Source organism: Megascapheus bottae, chromosome 19 (assembly GCF_031878675.1).
Source record: "Megascapheus bottae isolate mThoBot1 chromosome 19, mThoBot2.hap1, whole genome shotgun sequence".
NCBI lineage: Eukaryota > Metazoa > Chordata > Mammalia > Rodentia > Geomyidae > Megascapheus > Megascapheus bottae.
The window spans coordinates 28,129,764-28,152,003 of record NC_143527.1 but is presented as its reverse complement, the minus strand read 5'-3'; the positions used below and the strand labels follow the sequence as shown (position 1 = coordinate 28,152,003).

At 36.8% G+C, this 22,240-nt stretch overlaps 1 protein-coding gene across 8 annotated transcripts in view; it reads left to right on the top strand.

Moving 5' to 3' along the window:
• Positions 1-22,240, top strand: part of Dtna (dystrobrevin alpha) — a 287,652-nt gene that overhangs the window by 36,540 nt on the left and 228,872 nt on the right. For 2 of the 8 annotated variants that reach the window (XM_090353264.1, XM_090353258.1), the window contains exon 1: positions 18,944-19,207. The exons of 5 other annotated variants lie outside the window; for them this stretch is intronic. The gene's annotated coding sequence lies outside the window, so the exon portion shown is untranslated. Of the gene's footprint in view, positions 1-18,733; positions 18,846-18,943; positions 19,208-22,240 lie in introns of those variants that run through there. One more of the 8 variants, XM_090353260.1, reaches the window with a different exon arrangement.

Here is a 22,240-nt window from a genome sequence, read left to right as displayed (position 1 = left end):
AAGCCCTGCACTCGATTCTGCAGTACCATATACACAGAAAAAGCCAGAAATAGTACTTTTTCTCAAGTGGTAGAGTGCTAGCCTTGAGAACGCCTAAGGATAGTGCCCAGACCGTGAGTTCAAGCCCAAAGACTGGCCAAAAAAAACCCCAAAATCCTGAAAACTTCCATCAGGAAACATCTAGGTCTTAAACTAAGTTAAATATAATGTTATACAGCAATCATTTCTAAAAAAATGATAGGAAATATTCTTATTTACTTCTTTACTACCAAATACCATTTTTAGATAGAAATCTAAATTCATGCTTATATACCTGAACAACATAAAATTTTAATTATATGTTCTTGTAGTTGAACTACATGAAATTTTAATGATATATGTAAGTTACACTTCCAATAACACTGTGATCAATAGTTTTTCTCTACTTATAAATGCTCAGGATTTCAAAAAGTAAGAAATTAGAAGTATATGCATTGAATAATCTAAGTTGTGAGATCAACAATCTATGTGTCACTAAAAGTAGTGGACAGAATTTTCATGGTATATGGCATATATTCTGATGGAGAGCTGATAATTCAGGCACTTATGGATAAAACTTTCTTTTGATAAGCATCTTATTTAATCCATTATATGATTCATGATATCATACAATGTATAATCCATATTAAATTATAATGATATAACTTGCCTGCTATTCTTTTTGTAAATTTTATAATCAGGGTGATATATAGAGGGGTACTGCTGAGGTAGTGAGTCGGTTACTTCTTGAACATTGTTATCCCTTCCCACGTATTTCTCCCACTTTTCCTTTCCCCACTCTCTCCCAAGTTGTAAAGTTCATTTCCAACATATTGTCTTGTGAATATTGCTGTTACACAGGTTCATCCTTTGTCCTTTATGCCATCATCTTGTTTCTCCCCTTCCCTTCCCTGATCCAGATAAACAAATAAATGTATATGCACTACACCAGGTACCAAAGTCAGATACAGGAACAACAGAGGATAAACCCTAAGAGGGAAAGAAAAGAAAAAGAGAAAAAAAGAATAAAAATATAACTTGGCGTATAACATTAAAAACAACAACCAGTGCCATAGTGGTAGAGTGCTTGCCTAACAAGCACAAAGACCTGTGTTTGACTCCACAGTACCACAGTGCTAGCCCTGAGAAAGCCCAAGGACCGCTCAGGCCCTAAGTTGAAGCCCTAGGACTGGCAACAACAACAACAACACACATACACACACACACACACACACACACACACACACACACACACACACACACGGATAATTTCTTCTTTCCCTATCCTGGAGTTCATTTTGCTTAGCCTCATCCTATGTGTCCATATGCACATAGCTTTTGAGCTAGTTCACTCCTCTCCTAGGAAAATCCTAGGCACATACTAGTTGTTATAAATGAGGGAAATCATGGAGCCTAGGTTCCTTTGGGTCTGTAATTATATTTTAGCTGGTGGATAAATACAGATTGTACCTGGGTATATTAAAATTCACATTCATAGTCATGTATGAATGATTAACGTGTATAATTCTAGCTATTCAGAAAGTTAATATCTAAAGATCATATTTGGAAGCTAGCTCAGGCAGAAAAATTCAAATTTACAAAACAAGCAAAATTAACTTGTACTATTTATTGAAATCTTAGACTAGCCAGAGGTGATTTAAATCTTTTTGAATCTGAGATGGATGGAGACTTGTTTCACAGCGTTCTAGCATCATTCACTTTTGCTTTCAATTTCATTGAAGAGTTTGAGAAGGAATGATACGAGTTCTGCTTTGAAGGCCTTATAGAATTCAGTCGTGAATCCATCAGATCCTGGGCTTTTCTTGGTTGGGAAAGGTCTCTTATTGCCATTTCTATTTCTATATTTGAATTTCCTGTTTTAACTGAATGCTAACTAAGACCTGCTTAATAAATTTGGCAGTTCCAGATACATTATTTGATAATGAAGAGAATGGTTTTACTAGAAAGGAATACAAAATTATATCTTTTTCCAAAATGTAGCAGCAATTTTATAAACATATATTGCAGTGAACATGACTATAGCAATAACAGTTTAAAATTGCTTTTAAAGATAAAATAGGCTTCCCTAAAAGTACTGTTTTGCTGGAATCCTTAAAAAGACATTAAGGTAAAATTTGAGACACTATGTTGGGATTCTTAAGAATTGCAGAAGTTGTCAGTACTGAAACCACAGCTCTCAGAATGCTCTCACGTGTATTCTAAAACATATCCTTGAGTAAAAGATTATACTCCTTAAAATGCTAAATTCCTGGCAAAACAATTTGTTTTTTTTTCCTAAATTATAGACTTGATATTATTGTCTTTCCAGTATGCCAAAAGAGGAAGTTCTCTTTTAACAGTGCTGTTTGAACCCAAATTTGCTTCATTTTCTTCACAAATCAATAAACCTGTCTAACTTACCATTATTTATAACTGCTAGAAAAAGATCATAAAGTTTTTTATATGTGCTTAATATGTTGAAGCAGAGTTTTACAGATGGCAATATCACAGAATAATCTTTCTTTTATTGATAATTTCATTGAATAATGCATTTCCTATTGATTTTAGATTAACTTACATTTTTGAAACTACTTTTAACTGTCTATAATTGTGCAGAAGGAAGTTGAGGCCTGTTGTTTTAAAATTATTCAATTATAATAATTTAAAATTTTTAATCCACTTGAAATATTTTTTACACTTTTTCCTTGTAGAACCTAAATTTTTGTTCAATTGTGGTGAAATTGCTTTCTTTTCCTCCATTCATGAGCACTTATAAAAATGTTACTTGGCATTTTCTAAAATGAGTTTTCGTCATTTATTAATTAATGCTTTTAACGTTGGTTTATTCCTTATTTCTTTTTTTGGAAGTTTTTCAATTTTTCATTCTTTGCAGTTGCACAAGTGGCTTTCAATTCAACATGTCAGTCTGTAGGTACATCTTGATCAGTGCCATCTCTTTCACCTTTCTTCCCTCAAATGGCTAAATCCTTCTTGTGAAAGTGTGCACATGTGTAAGAAATACATCCTATTAATTTTTTTTAAAAAAACTATGCTCATAGATTCACCATAGTTATTACTGTCCATTGTAGCTGTCAAAAATGCACTAAGGATAAATCTACTAAAGTACATTTTGAAAGATGTGACTTCCTTGTTTTCCAAACATGAATTCTTGTTCTGAAGAATCCCCCAGTGATCCACAAGTTGGTATAATCATTTAAATTCTTACACTTAATTCATCAGAGGTTAATGTTTTTAGAGGACTGGCAGCTGCCTCTTTTCTTCATTCTACTTCTCTGTGTCTTTAAACTAATTGTGGAAGGAAGGATCTAGGAACTTGAAAATGAAGATAAAGACAGCTTTTTCTGCAACTCATAGAGACCCTGAGCTGATGATGGAACAGGACAGTGACTCTAGAGATGTGGTCCCCTGAGAATCTGTATCCATGCCACCAGGACCTTATTAGAAATATGAACACCTAACTCTGAGGGTGGGGCCTAATAAGTCTGTACTTTAACAAGGCTCCAGGTGCTTACGAATCATACTGAAGTGAGCAGACCACTGGTAAGGGGAGCAGTTTCCATGACAATAGCATTTTAATTTTACTCTGGAGATTACTCAGGAAACCCCATGCTGTCCCTAAAGAGCTTTCCCAAATTTATTGCTTCAGTGCAAGAAACAAGAAAATGAAGCACTGTGCCTCTGGATTTTCTGCAAATTAAGAAAATATATGCCTAAACAATTGTAACTATGGGAAATGTACCTCATAAATTATAACATGAGGTTTTAAAAAGAGAGGAAAAGCTCACAAAGTCCGAGAAGTTTATTGGATTGGTTTTCCACCAAACTGTGTTTATATGGGACCTCAGAGTGTGACTTCATTTACAAATGGGATGTTTAAGTTAAAATTCTTTTTAAGATGAGATCATATAGAATTACAGTGAGTCCAATGTCTTATTTCCTAATCGAGTCCTACAGATACACACAAGGAAGAAGCCAGATGAGGGGGAAGACTGAATTCAATTGAGTTACCACAACTAGGGCATCCAAGGATACCTGTCCGCCTCTCCTGATAAGGGAGAGAGACATGGACAATTTCTCTTTTGAAGTATCCAGCCCTGCCCACACCTCAATGTGGGAATTCCTGTTATCAGTCATCATGAGGCAATAAATGCCTGTCATTTCAAGCCAAGCAGGTTTTGCTTGTCATGGAAGCTCTATGTCACTAACACATGTTTTCATATCTTTTTAGAATTATTATGCTTTTTGCTTTCTTCTTTAAATACTTTTTTCAAAAAACATATAAAAAATTTGTTCCCCTGTGAAAGACAAGAAGTAGACTCCCAACTTCCCTGGCCCATCTTCCTGAACCACACTCACTACACATGCTATTTGTTGTTTATAAATTGTATTGAGATATAAATAACATACAAAAGTTCATATGTTCAATGTGTATAATGTGATTCTTGACATACATCTACACTGTGAATGTCTTACTGCGATCAGTCTAATTAGCATACCTATCCGTTCTCTCACAGTTAAGTTTGTTTGGTGAAAATAGTTAAGACCTGTCCACTTAGAAAATGCCAAGTAGGCAGCATGTGTGCAATTGCCATGCATGTTCCTCTTGGCAGTGCAATGCTATACCCTTTAACCAGAATTTTTCTCCCTCTCTCTCCCTTCCTTCCTTCCTTCCTTCCTTCCTTCCTTCCTTCCTTCCTTCTTTCTCTCTCTTTTCTCTCTCTCTTTTCTTTTCTGTTGATTTTTGAAAGCTCTTGGAAGAGTTTAGCTTTAGCTGGCAGAGTCATATTCCTATTTATTGTTGTTAAGGAGAAATTTTTCTCCTAGGAGAATATTACATGTAAACCCTTTTTCATTGTGAAGAAACAAAACATTTGTGTATTTTTAGTTAGAATGGATGCCTATTATCTCCCATCCATCTGTCTTTCAATAAAATTTCAGACTGAAGTGGATTATGCTTTTTAAACTGCTTTATACTCATTTGTTCAAATACATAGCCAGCCTTTTAATTAGGCTATTTGACCATTTTATATGCAAATAACTAATACCCCTAAGTGTATCTGTGGCTCCTTCTGTTGGTGCTCCGGTGTGTCATTAATGCACAGACCCTTCATACACAGGGTTAATTAGAGAGTGATCATGTGAGTGTGTGCGCGTGGGATAGCTGCCAGCTGTAGATCTAAGATAAAGAAACAAAGATTTGCCAAACACAGCTTTTTGTGTCCTGAACAAAACACATGCAATTATGAACTGTATATTCGGGGAGCCTGCCTTAAAGAAATGAATTTGCATTCTTACACCAATAGTTCTGTAAGATCCTTTGTTGCCTTTTCCCCTCCTGTGACATAGGAAAGCCTCTGTATTTTAGAACATAAGTAGGTATTTTTTAAATCATGTGAAGTTTAAAACACTCATTGATAAAAACAACCTGACTGCAATCATTTAAACCGTTTCTTTTGTCTTTAGTATACATAGATACATGCCGGCTTCATAAATGAAATAAATATGCAAACAAAAACAAATGCGCAGCATATCTACAGTGTCCAAATGAAAGGTGTGAGGAATGGAGAATAAATTCAGAATCTCATATTCAAGGAATGCACATCTAAAGGGGAAAATTTAGAGCATTAAGTTTTCCCTTTTTTATTCTTTAAGTGTTTGTACAAAGGAGTTGCCATTTAACAAAGCAGTTTATGAATATAATGTATCTTGATTAACGTCACTCCTTTCAACATTCTCACTAGTCCTTCTCCCACTACTTCCTTACTTTTCCCTTACTCTTCCTAATTTCCTAGAATAAATCTTGGATTATTGAGGCATTTCCCCCCCCCCCTTTCTCTTCATTTGTATACCCCTTTCCCTTGACTCCACTACTTTTGAGTACCCACATCCTGGTGTTTTAGTTCACTGAACTTTGATTTTGGCTTGCTAAATTGCACTCTTTGTCATCTTGAAGCTCCAGTATTTCAGCTAATACATTTGTACACAAGTGCATACCACCGGCATATTTACTTATGAGTTTGTAAGCTAAATCTGGAGTCCGCTTTTACGATAGAATATGAATCCTTTGTTTCTCTGTGCATGACTTACTTCATTTAATGTAATTGTTTCCAACTTTGGGGTATGGAGAAACTGATAAAGTGTACTAGATTTCCTGGGGATATCATAATGAATTACCACAAAATGGATGGTTTAAAATAACAGATTTTTTTTCTCTTGTATCCTGGAAACTGAAAGTTTAAAATCTAAATCCCAAGAAGGCCATGATACATTTGAAGGCTTGATAGACATCGTTCCTTGCTTCTTCCTATTTCTAGCCGCTCCCGGGATCCCTTGCCCATAAAAAAACGTAGCTTACTCTCCACTTCCCTCTTAATCTTTGTCCCTCCCTGTCTGCTCTTTGTCTCTTATACAAACACGTGTCCATGTGTCAGAGGATTTAGTATCTACCATAATAGTTGATGTGCTCTTCTTGAAATCTTTGATTAAATTTGATCTATAAAGATTCGTTCTCCAAATAACATACATTCAAGATGTTCCAGAAACACATATTTTGGGAACATCATCTTACCCACTACAATTCCCAAGAGAGTGTGGTATCTCTATGGAAGACAGAATTAAGGAGGGAGAGATACGTAGTCTCTTTTAGGTCTAGACAGGGTGAGATATTTAAGACTTTCTGACTTCCAGCTCTATGTCAAATACTAAAGGACTATGGGATCATTAACTAAATGCACTCACGAAAATATTTCACTAGATGCATGATTTAGCTATCATGAGAAAGACCCATGTTGACCAAATGAATGAGCATATTTACCAGAGCTGTTTAAGCACAGAAAAAGCAAGCTGAGGATCCATTCATATTTAGAGAATAGTGATGAACAAGTTGAAAAATAGTGGCAAGAAAAACAATGGAAAGCAGGACGGAAGGGGACCTGTCATAGAAAATGATCTTTTTGTCTGGTAAGCTGATAAAGAAGTATAAAGCCTGGATTTGAAATTGTAATTGATGGAAGCAATTTCAGAAGTTAGAGATTCATGTTCCAGTGGGTTACATGTGGTAGAAACTGACAAACATCGAAAACAATGGATCTCCAGGATATGGAAACAAGAGCTATATAATGTGTGATTGTTGTTCTTAATGTACTATGTTATCTCTCATCTCTTTTGTTGTCCCTAGGTAATCTCATATTATTACAGTATCTTACCTTGTTATATGATATATTGTATATATGTTTGTTTATTTGAAATAGGATAGGGAAGGGGGATAAACAAGATGAGGGGCGGGGGTGGGGGAAATGGGAACAAAAACATGAGAAGGGGTATCAATGTATGTGAAGTAATGCATCTTCTGTCTGGCGAATATAACTGTAACCCTTCTATTAATTACAATAAAAGAAAAAAAAAACAGTGCCTAATGGACAATTAAATCTGACAAATCCAAACGCTCCTTGATTTACATTGGCTCAACTTGCAACTATTGGACTTTGTGATGTTGCAAAAGTGATAATAGGCCTATTCAAAACTGTCTTTGGAATCTTGAACTTCCCCTGGGCTACTGATGAATAGTGATAGTCTTGCTATGTTGTGCCACAGCAGTGAGCCTCCACTAACACCTGGACCAGAAGTCACCTAGGAAACAAGGGAAATGGCTGTATTCTTTTTTTTTTTGATATTTTTTATTGTAATTAATAAAAGGGTTTCATGATACTTGCCAGATAGAAGGTACATTAATTCACATACATTGATACCCTTTCACAAGTCTTGACCAATCAAGGGCGCTTCATTTCATTTTAGGATATTTTCAATTAAACGTATCACAAGTTTATCTGACTGTAACTCCATTGTTAGGCAAGGGACATCTGCACATAGTTTTCCCTCTAAATTGCCCAAAAGGCATATTTCATTGAAATTATGTTTCCATAATTCTGTATGCAGACAGATACCTGTCCCAACCTCTTTCCTTAGAGACTTACTGCCCAAGTTGCCTTGGCTGAGTAGAGTCACTGTACTGGAATTTTCTACTCATAACCTTTCTGCTCATTGGGAGATGTCTTATCACATCCACAATGGGAGAACCATTTCCAAATTGCAGTTCTCATTCTGATCTTCTATGGAAAAGAATTCTCTGGGGCCAGCCATCTGAATTCACTCTGAAACATGAGGCAAGAATGCATAACATGAATCAAAGAGCTTCCTGATCAGTAGGGGTAAAATGCGTCAGGGTTACAAACCTGTTCTGCTTTATATACTACAGATGGTTAAGCCATGTCATACTTCCAAGCTAATCTCATCAATGACATGTATTGTTAAGTGGCTTTTAGGTTTCTTTATTTTGTGGTTGGAATGTGCGTGTTCAGCTTTAATCGTCATTACAATGCTAATATCTTTAGGAAGTCTCACAATGGTGTTTCAGCTCAGCATGGGAGTTTATGATCACTTCATCCCTGCTATCCATAGCCCCCACTGGACTCCATGACCCCCTGGACTATCTGATGGCTGTGATCTCACCTGTGGGTAGAGGCCTGAAGAAATTCATTGTAGCTATGAAACCACATACTGGGTCTTTAAAATTCCATACTAGCATGGAGATTTCCTCTATAACATTCTTGAATTAGACAATGAAAACCTCCTAGGAGATGTATTCGCTTTTTTTTTCCTCCAGGCTTGCCATTCTACCACTTTGAGCCACAGGGCCACTTTAGTTTTCTGGTGGCTCATTGGAGATGAGAGTTTAACAGACTTTTCTGACTGGGCTGACTTTGAATTGCAATCCTTAGAGCTCAGCCTCCTGAGTAGCTAGGATTAACACGTATAAGCCTCTAGCATCACCACTGTTTTTCTTTTCAAGCTTTAACATTTGGATTTTTTAACATTTAAATTGCAACCCTTATTAATACTTCCTGAATCATTTTCTCAGATATATAGATTGAGATCACGAGCAGCATATTTATTTGAATAAATATATTTACTCTTCATTACCTTAAAAATGGACTTTAAAAAAAGACACAATAAAAGACTGTGTTTAAAATAAGCTTTTTAGCTGTAAATAATTTTAAATTGAGATTTTTAAGAATTTGAATAAGGTCACTAGCAAATTTTTAAACCCTTTTTAATACAAATTCTTTATGACAGATTAGAAATCAGAATTTAAAAGTATGCACCTGGATAAGAACTTAAGATATTATAAACAAAATCTGACATTAATTTTTTGTCATATTTATAATAAGGATGTATTAAAACCTATAAACAACATTGGTAGAAGGAAGTCAATAAACACACTTTTACTCAGGATTGAAGTACTCATGATGTAGTTGGTCTTTTCTTTTAAAACAAATTTTATCTAACTACTATTTTGGTATCACATTTAATTAAGAAATTAAAACTTAGAGCTGCAGCACATCCTAGAAAAATCCAACAGTATTCTTTTAGCAATATATTCACAAACCATAAGCAAGAATTTGGACTTCTGTAGGGCATTAATCTTTGCTTGACAATACCAATATCCAGGTCTTTATGCAGCAAGTTTATTTTTAATGTAGTTTTATATTATTTTCCTGTATGTTGCAATTATGTGAATATTGCTTTCTGCATGGAATGTGCTTTGGAAGAAAAAAATAAACAGTTTCTATGGAACTAGCATTTCTCTATGAACAAAAAGCAGAAAATGAGATAGAGTCAAGATGAGTCTATGTTTTGCTGTCCATACTAAATGAAAGGTAATTTCATAAAAATAAGGCCAATAAAATAAAATTTGAGATTTCTTAGTTTATCATAAGGCAGCTATTTTATACTGCGAATAATTCAGGAAAGTCTACCCTCAAGCCACATTCTGCACAACAGTGTATGTTTGTGTGTATTCATGCATGTGTCAGGACGTGATTTGTCATGGCAGTTGCTTTACAAACTTGAGAGATGCTTATATTTCCACAGGAATTTTATTGAAATCACTGTTGTTTTGTAAAGAGAAAAGGAGATTTGTTAGTCAAAGGGAAGTGTTTATATTTAATATTTCCTCCTACTCTTATGAACTAACTGATGCAGACTAATTTCATGAAGATGACGAGAAAATGGTTCTAAATGGTGACAGCATCAGCTGATGTCTGGTGGAGTCACAGCAGCCAATGGCGGTACCATGTGAGAGAAGAAATCACAGGGCCAGACAGAAAGCCAGAGCACAATTCAAATTCAAGCTTGTCAGTTTGGTCTCCAGAGAGCTAACTCTAGGGTCATAAAAGGATTATGTTAATCCCTCCAGACAGGGTAAAACCACAATGACCTAAGAACCTCCCATTAGGTACCACCTTTTAAACTTTTTCACCTGCCAATATCACTAAGCTAAGGACCAAGCCTCCCACCCATGAACCCAACAGTAGGAAAGAGAAATGCAGTGTTTTTTTAAAGTTCAGTAGGTGGCTTAAGTGTGTTAGAGTCCTTACATTAAATACACATGGTTTCCGGAGGCTTGGAGGGATGAATAAAATAACAGCTATCTCTATGGAAGTCATGCTTACATGAGATGACCAGCTTAGAAGCCTGGAGTAGGCACCAAAGGGAGGTGAAGGATTACATTAGAAAGTGTTGAAAGTTGTAGGGTGCATCACAAATACTGAGCATTTACTTTATACATGCTATAGTAGTAAGATTCTACGTTCAATGTCACAGTCTTATCAGGCATATTGTTATATCCCTTTACCAATGAGGACGTGAGGTTTAATTAGCTTTCTCATGTGAAATGAAATGAACAGAAAAGAATATAGCACTCATTGATTCCAAGCCCTAAGTGTGCAGCCAAAGAACTAAGCATGTTTTATGGGAATCTCTGGGGAAGTGGCTCAAAAATCAGTGCTGAATTTGAAATCCCACTAGGGTTTCAAAACCCTGCTAAGGATAGAAACAACTACTAGAAATCAGAAGACAATATTAATTCTCTACTCCTTAAAAAACTAATGTTAGGGGCCGGAGTTTGGCCTAGTGGTAGAGTGTTTGCCTAGCATGCACGAAGACCCAAGTTCGATTCCTCAGTACCACATACATAGGGGGAAAAAAAGCCAGAAGTGGTGCTGAAGCTCAAGTGGTAAAGCTCTAGCCTTGAGAAAGTCCAAGAACAATGCTCAGGCCCTGAGCTCAAGGCCAGGACTGGCAAAACAACAACAACAACAAAAAAAAAATGAATGTTAATTAATTTCCTTGCCCTCTCCTTGTTTTGTTTAAACAGTCTTCAAACTCAATACACTTGGTTAGGAAGAATAACTTCTAATGCTCTATAGCACTGTAAGTTAACTAGAGTTGAAAATTCATTACATATTTCCAAATAATTGATAGAAAGTATTTTGAATGTTCCCAACACAAAGAAATGATATGTATTTGAGAGGGTGAAGATGCCAGTTGCCTTGATATAATGTTTACTCGTTGTAAACATTGAAACACTGCATTCTATAAATAAGTGCAATCACTATGTGCTACTTAAACATGAATAAAAATACTAGCAGTCTCTCCACTGTGCCATCTTAAATGCTATGAACTAGCAGATGCTCCAGCACAAACTTGACCCCTCAATCTGTGAATGATCCAAGCTCAAGTCAGATAAAGGACCTTAAAGAGTTCGATATTTTCCAGGTAATTTAAAATGCTCTCTTTGGTGTTTGTCTTTGAGATAACAGATGACAATTTTCCCATATGAGTTTTATAGCATGAGTGCATGGTTTATTCAACCTGCCTCATTACTAAAATAGTAATATGTGGATGAGAGAGACAAGCATATTTAGATGTATATTTATGTACACACATATATACATGTATGTATTTGTGTATCTTTACATACATAAATGTATTTGTGTATACACACAGATGTGTGTGTTTTACATGTACATCATGTAGCTCAATACTGGGCTCAATTTTGATAGGACTTCAGGAATTTACACCAGTGTATTTTATTAATCAACCTGGATGTCAGCTATAAGTTATAATACACAGAAAAATGAATTCTGTTACCAAAATCTGAGAAGAAAATATGATATTGAAGTTAATAACTACTCATGACATCTACCATACCCAGTTTCACCATCACTATCAATCTGCTCAAATGTCTAAACTTCCAATTTTAAGATCTCTTCTAAGGAATTGTTGATGATAATATATTTAACTAAATAAGGCATGGTTTATTGATATTTGTGCTAAATGCTGACACACTCTGTACATTCTTACCATTGGCTTGCCTGAGTATAGGTAAATGTCTGGGTAAAAGCTTTTTGTTACATAAATTAATCATTAATATATGTATAGGTAATGTGCAATAGGAAGTTCTAAAATATATATAAACAATGGAATGGCTCATTCAAGTTAATTAGCATATAAATTGTTTCATATAGCTACCATTTTGTATGGTTAAGAAGACTTAAAGTCTATTTTATTTATATTTAATTAACTAATAATAATGTTACTGTTGTTTGGGGCATTTTAATATGTGTTAGTTCTTTTTATCTTCTTTCACTAGCTTACCTTTTTATTAGTAACTTTTCTTTTTGAGAGTCTGTAAGAAAGTGTTTACTTGATGGCTTGTACACTCCTTCAAAGATTCTCACTGATCTCATACCAAGTTCAGGTTCTGTGTTTTTTCTCATGTTCCCTATGGGGAAAGAAAGAAAGGAAATATAACATTAAGATGTGCTCTTATGAGATGATGGAATAACCAAGCCAGAGAGGAAATAGGAGGGATACTGATATGAGAGGGAGATAGGCATCAAAAGGAGGGGGGCTAGAGAGAAAGAGACAGAGATAGACAGAGCCCTACTAGTTTTCTATGAAATGAGTTATAATTAGTATATTTATATATTTGACCTTTCCAAGCATAGGGTTATTCTTATTGTACACATTTACAATGAGAATGTATTTTGTCAACTTTAAATTGATTGACATTTGATAAGAATTATATGGCATGCTCTTGTGTGATGTTCTTTTTTCCCTTGTATCTACTTAAATATATGACATGTTGTTTTGATACATTTATCTCGATATATATGTACATATATTCACATAGTGAAGCAATTGTTACAGTGAGGCAAGTTATCATATCAACATCTCCTGTGGTTAACGTTTTTGGCTTGATAAGTCACCAGCATGTAATATGATAATACTAAATTATTAAATCACATACTAGACTCATATTTACCCCTATCAAATAACATGTACATTTAGACCTACATTTTGACATTGTCACTTCTACCCTGATCCAGCCCCTGGGAACCATCATTTTAATCGATTTGATTGTTTTCTTAAAATCAACAAGTCATTGAGATCTTGTAGTATATTTTTTAATTTAGTTTAACCTGGTGTCCTCTAGGATCACTCATGATATTCCAAATAACAAATTTTCTTTGTTATGGCTTTATGATACTCCATCATCCATATATATGCAATAATTTTCTAGTGAGCCCTCCATTGTTTCACATATCAATTGTTCCTACATCTTAGCTATTGTGAGTAATTCTGCAATAGGCAAGGAGTGTAAATATCATTCTAAAATGATCATTTCCTTTGGGCATGAGCCTATCAGAGATATCTTTGGGTATATTCTTAAGCTAACTGGCACTTAATAGGATTATGCAGAGCAAACCACTATTTTGAATTTCTTTTTTTTGTTTTTGTTTTTTTTCTTTTGTGTGCAGATCTTGGGGCTTGCACTGAGAGCTTGTTCAGTGTCCCTGAGCTTTTGTGCTCAAGGCTTGAATGCTATCACTTGAGCCACAGCTCCCCTTTGCCCCTTTTGGTGGCTAATTGGAGTTAAGATTCTTTATTTATTTATTTTTTTGCCAGTCCTGGGCTTGAGCTCAGGACCTGAGCACTGTCCTTGGAGTTTCTCAAGGTTAGAGCTCTACCACTTGAGCCTCAGCACCACTTCCAGCTTTTTTCTATATCGAACCCGGGTCTTCATGCGTGCTAGGCAAGCACTCTACCACTAGGCCAAACTCCTGGCTCCTGGAGTTAACATTCTTATGGACTTTCTTTCCCAGGATGGCTCCAAACCTGAATAGCAAAGATTCCAAGAGTGAGTCAAGTCACCAGGGCTCATACTTTAATTTCTTTTGTACCTGCTGCTAGGGCCCCTGGTTCCAATGTGTGTGTGTGTGTGTGTGTGTGTGTGTGTGTGTGTGTGTGTGTGTGTGTGTGTGTGTGTGTGTATGTGTGTGTAGTGAAAGTATATATATTTTTTATTTGCTTATCTACTACTTATATTTTTTAGTTGCTTTCTTTTGATCAAAACTATGATCTCCCACCCAACAATTTTAGTTTTTCATTAACAGTATATGTATTTTAACATTCCAGGTGCCTGTGGAGAAACATGAAGTATTATAGTGCTCCCTCATTTAACATACATGAGATGCAAAAAGTTTTTTTAAAAAATCAACAGCAAAACTGTCTCATCTTGCAGTTGTCTGTTAGAGATTCAGAAGAGAATAAGCATGACAAGGGCCATTTTCTGCTGAATATCCAGGGATTTCCCATGAAAATGTATACCAAGTCCCGAATTCAAATCCATCTCTTTCTTGTACAATGATTATCAGGAGTATTTGTCATTGCCAGGGCTGTGCTAGTACAGTCTATTTCTGTAGAACAAAGGAGAGAAATTAACTGCTTGTTCATGATAAATCAAGGGTATCTGGTTTGCCTGTTCTCTGCCCAGTGTTCTTTGGAAGCAAGCCCTGAAAGCTATTTTTCTGATCAATTCTAACTCACATGTTAGTGCTTATGAAACAGGAAAACAACATTGACTCATGAAAAAGATTGAGCTCCAGCCATATAAATCTTATCAATTGCCTTATAAAGATTATAGGGACAGGAAAAAATAATAATTTCATTATGCTGCTTCAATGAGAGAATGTCTAACAATCTCCCTCCTGCTGTACTGCATTCTGGGATTTCTAGAATCTGCACAGATGGAATTTAAGGGGAACTAAAGTTGAGAGTCAGAAAAAAACTTGATTAATGAATATTGCACTATAAATAATAACCAATGACAGTTCAGTAACAAATGTACTAGTTATTGGAAGCTAGGAGAAGACATAACATTTCCTTCTTGAGACTAATTAATGTTATCTAAAACGTGAACCAATAGAGAACCACTTTCTGTAGCTTAAAATACATACTTTTACAAACCTAGGATTGGATTTCAGCAACCACTTCTTGAGCATCACTTCTGTGCTAATGGTACCAGAAGACACAACAAAGCAGCTAGCTCAGCAGGAACCAGGACTGTCCATGATTTCTGTGTGCTCTTCATAGCTCACATACACTTTGAAGAACAGTGACTTGATTTAAAACATAAGGAAGGAAAGAAGGAAGGAAGCAGGGAAGAAAGGAGGGAAGGAAGAAAGGAAGGAAGGAAGGAAGGAAGCAGTAGGGAAGAAAGGGGACAGAAATAGTTGCCATTTTTTGTATGCAGGTCATGGGTCTTGAACTGAGCCTATGCGCTGTCCCTGAGCTCTTCAGCTCAAGGCTACTGTCCTACCCCTGGGCCTGGGCATTGTCTCTGAGCTCTTCAGCTCAAGCTTACCACCCTACCCTTGAGCCAAGCCCCACTTCCCATTTTCTAGAGGTTAATTGGAGATAAGAGTCCCAGGTCCTTTTGTGCCTGGGGTGGCTTTGAACCACAATCCTGATCTCAGCCTCCTGAGTAGCTAGGATTACAGGCGTGAGCCACTATCCCAGCTTGTGGGGTTTATTTCTTTTCATCTATTTGGGAATGCATGAACTTCCATAAATATCACCATATGACAGACAGCCAAGAAATATTTGCTGACCTCACACTATTCATGAGAAAGAGATTAGAAAGATCAAACTTCAGGACCAGCCTGGACAAAAAGTTAGTGAGTCCCTGACCACTATAAACAGGCTAGATATAGTGATAAAGTTTATAATCCCAGTTATATGAGCAGTATTAGTAGGAGGATAGATCTGAGCCCTGCCCTTGGCACAAAATGAGAAATCCAGTCCATAAACAACTAAAATAACAAAAATGTTTCATAACTCAAGTGGTAGAGCACCTGCCTAGCAAGTGTGAGGCTCCAAAGTCAAACCTAAGTACCACTAAAACAAAAAAATAGAAAGGAAATACTTTCCATTACTGTATGAATGAGGCAATGTCATTCTTTCTAATGGAAACATACAATTCCATTGTGTGTGTATATACCACATTTTCTTGATCCATTCATTCACTGAGGGGCATCTGGGGTGATTCCGTATCTCAGTTATGGTGAATAATGCTACAACAAACATGACTGGGCTGGTGGCTTTAGTGCAGGTTGGTTTGTGGTTGGTTGGGTAAATTTCCAGGAGTGGAATCGCTGGGTCACAGGGAAGCTCTATGTTTAGGCTTTTGAGGAACCTCCATACCGCTTTCCAGAGTCATTAAACAAGTTTACATTCCCACTGACAGTGTGGTAGCTTTGCCTTTTGGCCACAACCCCATCAGCATCAGTTTTTTTTTTCTTTATAATGGCCATGTTAACTAAGTTGAGGTGTAATCTCAAAGTTGTTTTGATCTTCATTTCTTTTATGGCCAGAGATGCTGAACATTTCTGTATTTGTCTATTGACTGACCAACTTTATTTCTTCTTTGGAGAAGTCTTTAGTAAGTCTTTAACCCACTTATCAATGAGTTTGTTGTTTCTTTTAGAGTTTGTTTGGGGGTTTTAATTTTTTGAGTTCTAATTAAGTGAAATAAACAGGACCCAATGAAACAAAAGCTGCATGAGTTACCTCATTTGTAATAACCAGACTATGTCTATGACATTCTTAGGAGAGGATCACAGTGGCAGAATAGCTACTGTACAAGCGACCATATAAAATACTTTTTGAAAGAAACTCCAAGAAATGGAAACAAAAGGTTTATTTTTATTTTACTATTTGCAGCCATATCTTTTTAAAATCTTTTTCCCCCCTTTGCTTTATTCCCTGATGTCACTGTTATTTTTTTAATTTCTGTATCCTTTGTCGTGTATATAGGTTTATTTGGGAAAGGGAGGGGAACCACAGAAACTGGTGAGACAATTCAACAGTGATCCAAACTAGACACTATGTTGCAAATGAACTTTACAACTTGGGGGGCAGGAGAGTTGGGAGGGAAAACATGGGAGAAAATGAAGGAGAGGGTAACACTGTACAAAAAGAATACACCCATTACTTGATTCATGTAATTGTAGCCCCTCCCAATGTTAACTTTACAATAAAATTTAAATAAAAGAAAGGCAATTGAAGCAATTGTTGAATTAAGAACTGCTATGTAGAATGCAATTTCAGCCTACAGAAAATGATATGACATGTCTATTTTTCCCTAAGGAAACCTTACAGAAAATGATAAATACCCTCACTTATGTATGCAACATTATGTAGATCCTGCCATCTTTGCCTAAGATGTCAACACCACCACCAAACAAACCAAGCCAAAAGAAAAGGTTTTTTTTCTGGAGTCAACTATTTGTCACTGCATATTCTTGAGATGGGTGCGTCCAAGCAGCAGCTGCAACCATGCCATCACTGCGAGCCTGGCCAGCTGGCAGTTGCTGAGAACTGGCAGAGCCTGGACTTCTGATGTGTCTAATGGCCAAAATTACAAAGACTTCATCAGGCTTCTGAAGGAGCTATGAGGGTCATTGGGTTGCACAACTCAAAAAAAAATCACTACTGTGTTTAACCATGTTTGACAAGAAATGTACTCATTAACTTAGGTAATGGTAACCCCTCTGTAGATCGCCTGTACAACAAAACAAAATTACATTAAAAATCACAACTGTAAGCACTAACAAAAGGGAAGGAAAATGATTTCCAATAGCAGAAGATGTTTTGACCCCAGTGACCAGAAACCACATGTCAAACTGAGTTTTCTTAGTTGTGATTTAGAGCCAGTTGCCTATTAGAAACCCTTGTCAGCTTCTATTCCATGGAATGTATTTTTTTGTTGTTGTAACTTCCATTTAATCAGTTTCTCATTTTTTCTATATATGTGTATCACACAAGAGATACACCTATAGACACACTCATACACACACACACACACACACACACACACACACACACTTTCCTTGTCCCCACTGAAGTTTAAAATGACAGTCCTGAAAGGTACCATAGAGAGGTCAAAGTGTTGCTTCCAGATTCTCCTGTTGTTTTGGAATACAAAAAATTCAGGCACATTGAAATCAGTTTCTCTACAATGCATATAAGCAGTTGTGAGTTTTCCTTTTTCTTTTTGGTGGTGGTGTGTGTGTGCTCTCACAGAAAATCCACCTATTGAACCATTTCCCAACAGATTCTGTCAGGTTCTTCCTTCCTCATCTCATATGATGAAGGCATACTCAACTTCCAATGATATTTTCCCCTTTCCATTCTTACTGCAATTATAGCCATTCTGGGTAAAATGGTCGCTGGATATGAAACCTTAAATGCTCTCCTACAGAAAAAAATTCTTTCTTATGTTCCCAGATAGTTGCTGGATTCTCTTCAAAGTTCTGAAACAAAGTGCAGGGGAAATTCTTGTCTGTCTGCAGTCTACCTGGGACATTACTTGTGCTGAATCTCAGTGCAAAACTTAAACTTGCCTGGCTTGCTGCTCTCGGGAATGCCAATCAGAGAGTGTTCTCTTTCAGGCAGCCAAGTTTGGAAGTTGGTTGGTCTCTGGCAGTCAGCAGGGGGGAGGGGAGGAGAAAGCAGGGGAAAGGAAGGAGCGAGTCTTCCAGCTGCTCTCCATTCAACTTGCAAGTTTTTCTGTAATAGCCATCAATGAAAGCCATTTCCGTTTACCCACACAGAGACAGGTAAAAGACAGCTGAGTAAATCAGCATTAGATGAAACAGGAAGCTCCGAGGGAGGGCAAGAGAGGGAGGGTAGGCAGGGAGGGCGTTTGAAAGCCTGCCATTGGTGAGCTTAGGGAGGCATCTGCCAGTGGGACTTCAGTGGAATGTGAAACCAAGTCATTTTCAAGTTAAAGATAGACACAGTGGACACACAGGATCCAGAGCCGGGTTGCAAGCTCCTACCTCTCTCTAGAATTTTAGTGGCCTGGGCAGTAATTAGCAAGAATGGAAGTTTGTTCTCTCGGTGAATAATGTAGGGAATGACTGAGTGCTCTGAATCAGCTGGAATTTAAAGGACTGAGATCAGGGGAGCTTCCTGCAGGGTAAGTGAATACATTGGCTGACACATGAGTGGTCTCACTGGGAAGGTGGCTGCTGAATTTTACTTTCTGATTGGTGTACGTGGAAAAGGGATTGCAATCGTCGCCTGATGTTTGGATGTAGTTGTGGTTACCTTGTCATATTTGGCTTTGTGCAGTTGTGAATGGCAAAAGGAAAGAATATTTTCTCTTGTTTGGAATGTACACAGCAGGTCTGTACCTTCCCTTATTTTTCACTGCTAACTTGCATAGTGTTTATAAAGTTGCACTATCATGTAATAAGGAATGTTGCCCTGTCCACTAAGTGACATTGTGTGTGGCTCTGACATCTAAGCCTGGCTCTGGGTCACTTCCTAAACTGAGGAGGGGAAGAAAAGTGATTCCAGAAAAAGGGGGGATGGATAAGGTAATCTTGCAGGGCACCTAAGGAACTATTAGAAGGTGTTCTATGGAGGGGAAAATGCAGTTTCCAACAAAATCAACCATGTATTAATAAAAGTTGTTTTTGATATTACCTCATTAATTCCAAGCAGCTCTCCTCCAAAAGAGCTGATATTTGCTAAGTGAATGGAGGCGTTGTGATTATCAGGAGCTTGAGAGGAGAGAAAAATGTTGTCTTTATTTGCTATTACCAGGCTGTGTTTTTAAGATTTAGAAACTTTTTTTTATTAACGTGAATAACAAACCCGTTCTTCACATTGTAACCATGCATACACAGGATTCAGTGCTTGTTTTGTCACGTGATCTCTCCCTTTACTCTTCGTGACGGCTTTTCTAAACTTGTTCTGAATTCCTTCTGAATAAACATTGTCCATAATAGTCATGCAGGTCACAGTGTGAATTGGAAATTGTGCTTTATATGGGAAAAATCAGGGCGCTGACGCTTGTTTTACAGAATGTGGGGCTGAGCCATCATTAAGTAAAGCCAGCCTGTTTGGTGTGGCTTTTGTTCTTGATCAGCTTCAAATGAACTAAATGGACAAAATTAGGTACAAACAACGAGTGACTTAACATGGACCCTTTCCTCAGCTTTTGATAAGAACAAATAGTATGTTGTGTTACTTTTCTGCCTTGAAAAATTGCCATGATATAAACTTGAGGTTACAACTGCTGAATAATCTGGAAAAACCTAACAAAGGGAGATGTTGACAGCCCAGGTTTCTGCTTACTCCTCTGCCCACTCTCCAGTCTCCCCCCTCCTCTCTCTCCACATCCCACAGCTATTCAGGGCCTTCACCAACAGCCAAGACCTCAGGAAGAATCTGACTGACTACCCAGTGTTTATAGGCAGTGTTCTAAGTCCAACAGGAGTATGTGCAGTTCAGTGTAAATATCTAACCTTCAAAGAGTTCAGGCAATTTGTTAAATTGTGGTTAATGTTTAACAGTACTTAGAATTAATTCATTAGGTTGTAGAAATTCCAGGTTTTTTTTTTCAGTTCCCTATAAGTGGGTGACATTTGTGTTACGTCACATGTTTGGCTGGCAGGCATGATTAGCTGTGTCCCATATGACATTAAGAATGAGCTTGGCAGAAATCTTGACTGTTTCCCAGAAGCTGTGAACGAGGACACCTGTACACAGTGTGCATGATACGTGGAGTTAAGCCTTTCACTTGCATAGTTTTCTGATCCGATTATAAAATGAAGTTACGTTAGGCTTAAAGTTACATTAGGCTTCTTAATATGGAAGTTGCGTTTATTAGTTGTCAGTGTTTTGAAAGAAAACATAAAATAAACTTCTACCATGGAAACTCTGTGGCAAAATAGAATTGACAGGAATAAAGACAAATATTTGTATTTGTTACTTCTATGTTGTGTTAGTATCAAGGTTTCCAGTTCCCTGACACAAGTGCCAAGTTTGGCTTTCATTTCATGAGACATATTAAAGGTAATTCTTAATGCTACGCATCTAAATATGCATAATTTGATATGCCTTATATAGCCAATCACACCAGACTATATGATACATTGTATAACACTAATAGCACTAATATGTAAATCTAACCTGGATTGGATTCTTTTTCTATAATTAACATTTTTGTCATTTGTCAGTCATGATGTCTTATTTTCTCATTCGTTTAGATATGCTTCTATATGCAGAAGGTATTTGCTTGATTTTGTTGGTTTCATATGTGTAAGGAGAATGGTGTTCCCTCGAGAGAAGACTTTGGTTGGCATCTGCCAAATGTCTGGAGGTTAAAGAAGAGCAGAACCCCATTAGATAAAGCACAGTAACTAAGGCTCTGTGAATCACTTGTGTGACAAGCCAGGCTGCATACCCCTGTGAACAATCACACGTGTCCGGTTCTTTCTAGCTGAAGGAAGATTTGGCCTTTTCAATGTGAAGCTGAGGTAGTTAAACTGCCAATCTCCAGCTCCAGGATTTTGACTTCTCAATGAAATCTTTAAGCTTTCCAAGAAATGAAGCTGTTTCTCGGGTTTATTATCTTTTCTTTTCTGTGTTTTGTCTCCATGATAGTGACAGGCAAAACTTTTAACACTGAATCTACCTCGGTGGCTTTTGGGTTTTGAGATTTTCATTTGCTAAATTGTCACTGTCATATTAACTCTTTGATGCTTTTATATTTTGAATAGTTTTACTTAACTGACAGGGCCAATCCAAATGATCTCATTATTGTGACTAAAAATGGAAATTTTCTCTATTGTATGTTGTTATTTTACTTTATTACAGAGAAGATAGCAGACAGTCTAGTCAAAGCTTTGTTATCTCAGGCCTTTTCTGTGCTTTGTTTCTCTTTGTATGTTTTAGTTGTGACCTGACTTACGAGACATTGTGGAGAAATTTTCATGTCCTATAGTGTTATGCTTCTAATTTGATATGAACTCTCTGGAGTGCTTTCATTTGTGCCTATTTAACCAACTACTTTCACTCAGGGCTATTGACCTTGAGTCTTCTGGATTCCTTCCTGGATTCACTATCACTGCATTTCACAAAACAAACAAAACCTTTCTTTCCCATTCATTTTGCAGTTGCTCAAATGGAAGACTTCACAGGGCTATTTCTGTGGTTCTGA